Source organism: Cololabis saira, chromosome 11 (genome assembly GCF_033807715.1).
Source record: "Cololabis saira isolate AMF1-May2022 chromosome 11, fColSai1.1, whole genome shotgun sequence".
Lineage (NCBI taxonomy): Eukaryota > Metazoa > Chordata > Actinopteri > Beloniformes > Belonidae > Cololabis > Cololabis saira.
This window is the reverse complement of record NC_084597.1, coordinates 46,438,666-46,445,239: the sequence shown is the minus strand read 5'-3', so window position 1 is coordinate 46,445,239 and position 6,574 is coordinate 46,438,666.

Genomic DNA, 6,574 nt, shown 5'->3' with positions numbered 1-6,574 from the left:
TGTGTCTGCTTGGAGAAAACAGAAGTTTCAAACCACTTGATTGAAGGTACTTTTGCAAAAGGACAACTACTCAAAACACAAACATGTGTCAGTTCCCTTTTGTTAAATGAAAATTTATATTATATAAATATTTTAGTGGGATCACGATAAGTACTTTTAATTGTCTGAATGAATAAATAAATCATTGTTTTTCAGTTCGGACATTTTGACAAAGAAAGTTTCATGACAGTTTTGGTGATAACGTCCAGAATTTGAAACTTCTGTCTCCCTCCTCTGGTAATAAGTAATATGTCCAAACTTCCTGAAAGCTCCAAGGGTTTTCCCCTGATCCCTGCTCCTCCCCACCGTCTCCTAAACTAACTATCTGTCTTCATGCTAAGGGTTGCTCCCTCACTCACTTTAAGCTTCTTCCCTAAATGCCTCATTCCTGGCTTATTATACTTATCATGCACGTGTGCACACACACATGAAATGTAAGATTAACTTACACTTTTCCTTACACAGCACTTTTCAAGAAGAAATATTACCCAGGGAGCTTTGCAAAGGGGAAACTCACCTTAAAAGGGACTCATTGAAGGAAATAAAACAACACAAAATATTACTACTACTAATTATAATAATTATAATAATCATAACAACAAGAACAATAATATTTACAAGACTAACAACATCAACAAAATGATTTTGCAAGTACCTGTCAAATATTGATCAAATCTGCAATAAAAGCTAATTAAACATTAAATTCTTATAAAATTTTTGTTAAAATAAGTTTTACAGAAACGGATAAGTGAATTAGTGTAAACATAAGCTCTTTCAAAAGGATACGTTTTAACCTTCCTCTCCTCAACCCTTTACAGGCCTGACATCTGAAACAATGCACAGAAAATCCCTCTTTTCCATCTATTATCAATTTATATTGAAATTCAAAGCACCCCCAATTTTATGTAACATTTTCTAGATAATATTTTTTGGCGCATTAAGAATATACTGGGTCATTTTTTTTTATTGTGAAGGACGGGTGGTGCCGAGGTCTCATGAATTATAATTAAATATTTAGTATAATTTTCAGCATTTCACACCAGACAAGAAGCTGCTTCTTTTCCTTAAAAAAAATAATATTTTTTTCATTTTGTTGAAGGAATAAGACCAGAGCGTGGTCATTAAAGGATTGAAAAGATTTTCACTTTCTATTATAAATTAAATTTCAGACTGTCGCGATGCACCTGGTTGTACTCTTCTCTTGCCTGATCACAGATAGGTGGCAGTCCCCTTTTGACCTTTGAACAGGTAAAGAAAATGAATGGATGGCTAGCTGACAGTGGTGGGTTTCCACGTAATCTTTTTTTAGTAATCTGGCCACAGAACTTTGGATCTACTGACGCTGCAAAGGGCGCTGTTGACTTTGTCAGTACAATGCAAAGGAGAGGAGGCTGCTCTAGTAACCTGGTTAATATGAGAAATCAAAGACAAATCCTGATCAATAGCGACTTTCTAGTGACTCACACTGGTACTTGAAGTCAGAGTTGTGCCATCTGTGCCAAGCAATCACGTCAATAGTGAATATGAGGGTTTATGGGCTAAGAAACATTCGTTTTGCTTGAGTTCAAAAGTAGAAAATGACTGATTATTGAGACCTTACTGTGTAAAGACAGAGTTTGCAGTCATCAGCATAACAATGGAAACATATGTGACATGCTTAATATAACATTTTCAACTACTGCTCATAGGCTTAATCAATAGTTTATGGACTACTTTGACAAGCGCTGGGATTCACAACATATTTGTCAATTGTTAAACCTCCAAACCAAACGTATTGTTAAATATTGGACTAATGCAGAGCTTAAAGCCAGAGGTTCGTTGTTTACATGGTAGCATGTGACGTACAGTAGCTTCCCTGCAGCTTGCATTGACCTCCCCAGACATGTATTGACAACTTAGCATCTTGCCACTTGAGCCACTTGATATTTGTATAAACTGTAACTCTGTTTTGTTTTACAAATGTAAAATATAGCTGTACAGTAATTGAATTAGCTCATAATGCTAACATAAATCACTGTAAGAAAAAAAACGTTGTTTTAACGGAAAAAAACTGGCAGCTGTGGTTGCCAGAATAATACTGTAAAAGATACAGCGGATTGTAAAACACATTACAGAACAACCTGTGAATTTTACCATTTTAAACTGTAATCCTTTACAAAATAACATTATACAATTTACGTACAAAACTGGTAAATTCAACATCCATTTTCAGCCAAATTAGCATGACTACGCCTTCATTAAAGCTATTTTCTCCTGTACAATTTACGTGCAGCCATTGCTTATTTTACATCTAATCCCATTAAATTTCACTGGAAAACATCAAAATACAGGCATTATTAATCGGTAAAAGCCTCATTATAAGTAATTAAGTAAGTCTTAAGTATAAGACAGTAATTTGACTGAATTTTTCCGCTTATTTTATTAAAAGATTGTGTGTTGTGTAACATATTTTGTAGTATTAATAGCGGTGTTTTGTTGTGAAATAAACATCTACATACTATCATTGAATTCTTTGAGTAATGTCTTCATTAAATTAGTTATTACACGTTAGACAGACAAACTCTGACACAATGTCAACAAAGATTTTCATCTGTAACATTTAACGTCCTTCATCGTTGCTATTTCACAGTTTTTTACGGTAATTTCTACGGGCTTTTCTTACAGTGTAGCTATTATTCTTCCTAATTTCAAAAGCTTTGGTGGTCAGAGTAAAAAAATGTATAGTGCCCACACACTGTCTAACATCTTCTTTTCTTTATGTTGTAATAGTTATGGTAAAATAATTAACTAGTCTTCCAACGATGGCTTGACAAGTGTTGGATATTCCTTGCCTCTCACTTAGTGGGGGGGTGGTAGTCTAGTGGCTACAAAGGTGGGCTTGTGGTTCAAGCCCCACAATGGCAACCAAGATGAACCACCTTAACCCTAATTGCTCCATGGTGTGTGTGTCTCAGATTTAAGTCGCTTTGGATAAAAGCATCTGCTAAATGACAGTAGTAGTAGTGGCAACTGTGACGGGATGATGCAAGTGTAGAAAATGCAGAAGGATGATTGTGATTCAACGTTTAATAGCTCCTGCCATAATTATGAAACTAGAAATACATCATTTCACATTTGCCTTTAAGTTCCACTGTTGAAAGCGATTAGGACTTCGGGGGCTCTGTAATGCCGGGCAATGCAGACTCAAGCAGAAATGCTCCTATTAATGGTGCTGGGCTTCGCCACAGGTTTAAATCCAGCTTCAGCTACTTTACTTTACCTTTTGTATAAAAAGTGAGAGGAAGAAGTAGCATTGAAATTAAGTGAAAGAATGAGTTTGGCCAAAACATAGAGTCTAATAAGATTAACACAGAAGATAACTAGCGGCGGAGCAAAGGTCCTCACGTCTGCAAATGGTCATGAGGCTGCCAAGCATCCTGATTGGCTGTCGTCTACATACCTGACGCTCAAACGCTGCAGCCCAAACATGACCTAGGCATCGCAAAGGATCGTCGTAACAGATAAACCCACCACACACTTGAGACATGACCCATTACAGTATTTTTATTTTTTTAGGCACATTCTCTAAGAAATATCACCTCATACTTACTGGTGTTTGAAATTACAAAAAAAGGCAGGATAATAAAAGAAAACAGAACCAAGCATGATGAAAACAGAAGCAAGCATGATGACATACTAGCCCACTGCAGTGATGCTCCGAGTCAGGTAATGACATTATTATCTTGTTAAGTATTTTTAGTTCTGAAAATAAAACATTTCATATCTTGAAAATATGTAATTTGTCGTCAAAGTATAGAACAAAGAAAAGAAAAGAAAAAAAAGCAATTTACAAAAACAGTACCGGTTTCTCTCACTTCTGTCGTCCCACTTCAACAATAAAATACAAAGACAAAACACTTCAAAAAGGCAATGCCCCCTCTCAGGAAAAAAGTGTGTTAAATATGATCAACTACATTCGATGAGCCTGAAAACCCCACATCCATTTGTATTGGTCTCTATCACGTGAGATTGTGTTACACCTGGGACAGATTTTGTAAAGGGCTGGAACAAGACGCGCTCGTTTTTAGGAGTAGCATCACTAATTCAGTATAAATGTAAAGTGACGTCATGCATCTGCAAAACCATAATATCGGAATCAGAACCAACCTTAATTGCCAGGTTTGTGCAAACAAACGAGATACTTTATATTCTATTTTTGCATTCAGTTTAGTCCAAGTTACTTTCTTGCTGATATGTCTTTCAGTTTCTCATCACAAGAAAACATCATACATTTTGTCGGACATATGGTCATGTGTGTGAAACGTTTTGTTGAGATGAGCATTCATCATTAGCTGCAGATGATGTTACATTCATCTGTAGATGGATATGTTCTGCTTTCGTTACATGCTCTGGGTTTCCACGTGACGGCAACGTTCAGCATGAACGCAGGAGGTAGATTGTTCATGGGCCTTGTTTCCTCGTATGAAATCCAACACAGAATTTGAGACATATGACGAAATAATGGTCAAAATTAAACATCAGAATCAACATGTTGGACTGTAGTAGTTTGGCAGATTCACATTTCAGCGGTACTTTGCGAGGACTGCCGTTGAGAATCCTCGGCTGGTGACTGTTTGGACTACAAATCTCGTGTGCTCCTTTGACTTTGAGGGTAATCCCAGGTTCATGTCGACTGAGCATTTCACAGATCTTAGTACTCTGCGTCAAATGGCTTCTCAGATGAATTAAGCATTTGCTAGCGTTATTTGGCTGGAGGTTGGCACACCGATTGCATGTTGTTAGCCATTTTCTAGACTAACATGTCAAGTTTTAGGTTTGATGTACTCCACTTATAGCTAAAATTAGTTTTGTCAGTTAATAACTATGAGGCCTTTAACTAGAACATGTATGTGCTCATTCTTTTTTCAAAGAGCGGTTAGACTCGGTTTTGCAGGTATTGTTCTTCAAGCCTTTTTGTCCAGCTAAAAATCCTGTCTTAAAATGGTACCTAATGTTAAGTATTTGATATGCGGTCTACTGTATCTACATTGCGGATTTGAGGCAAACATGCTTACCCACTGGGGGTTAAAAATGCTGGCTGTATCGATTATGATATGAACTCATTCACGAAATTACTATTTTGTTGGACTATTCTTGTGTGAATATCACATTTTGTAACAGCCATCCTGTGCTGCAGCTTCTGCTGTTGGTACAGCGGAAACAAAAAAACCAGCTATTCAGCACCTGTCGCTGTTCAGTCAAACAGCTCACAGTGCTTAGTGCGGGCTTTGCAGTCAGGTGCAGGGAACGACATGGGGGCAGTATATCTTTTGGTAAAAATAAGTGCGATGACTAAGCATGCAAACATGAACTTAACATGATACTCTAATTTGAATTTAAACAATTAAATACAGTTGCCTCACTAATTGTTTTGTTTTTACCTACTTTTGATTTTTTGTATTTTAAAACCATATTCCTGTAACCTTTATTCAAATTTACTCTATATAGGAATGGAGATGGTAAAGAAAATTAATTAAATTGATTTAGTTTACAACTTTGTTTATTTAACCCAGCTGTGGCAGGGTGGAGGAGCTGCAGCCACTCAGGCTGACGGGACACAGGTGTGGCCCGTCAACCTCTCCACCCTGCCAGCCTTATACGGGAGAGACAGAGAAGCTGCAAAGGAGGACTGGGAAGCTGCTGATGTCGGCTGATGCTGCGCTTGTGCACGTGTGGCGGTGATTCTGCTTTAATAAAAGGGTTCTGCACAAAACTCTGTGTGATCTCTATCCTGTCGGGCCCCACGTTGGGTGCCAGTGTAGCAGGGCGAGTGCTACGGGGGCCCGACTGACAGGATAGAGAGGACACGGAGTTTTGTGCAGAACCCTTTTATTAAAGCAGAATCACCGCCACACGTGCACAAGCGCAGCATCAGCCGACATCAGCAGCTTCCCAGTCCTCCTTTGCAGCTTCTCTGTCTCTCCCTTATAAGGCTGGCAGGGTGGAGAGGTTGACGGGCCACACCTGTGTCTCGTCAGCCTGAGTGGCTGCAGCTCCTCCACCCTGCCACACCAGCTACTTGCTCTGAAACTAAAAGCATGATGTGATGTATTTCATGAGAGTAAAAGATCAGGGGCTCCTTTTTGAACTCTTAGTTTTGTTTGTTTTTGGCTAAGATTTTGAAACATTTGGCAGCTGCCGTGGCAGGTTGTGGCCACAGTTACAAACCACCACAGCCCCATTTGCCGAGCTTTGGCAGCTGGCGCTGCAGCTGCAGGTGCCGCTGCCGCAGTGTCAGCCCGTCCCTGCAGTAACACACCGCCACGTTACACAACACATCACAAAAGAGCTCCACAGTGTTCACAATTAATGCAAAAGTATTGCATGGCAATGCAAATTATTGAAAGATAAACACAAAAATACTGTAAGGAAACAAATTATAAATAACAATGCTGTTTCCCTCATGATTATGCTTGAAAAGGGAAATTCAAAACTCTTTGTAGGGTCAAGACACATTTTCATAAAATAAATCAAATTATAATGATTTGGAAATACT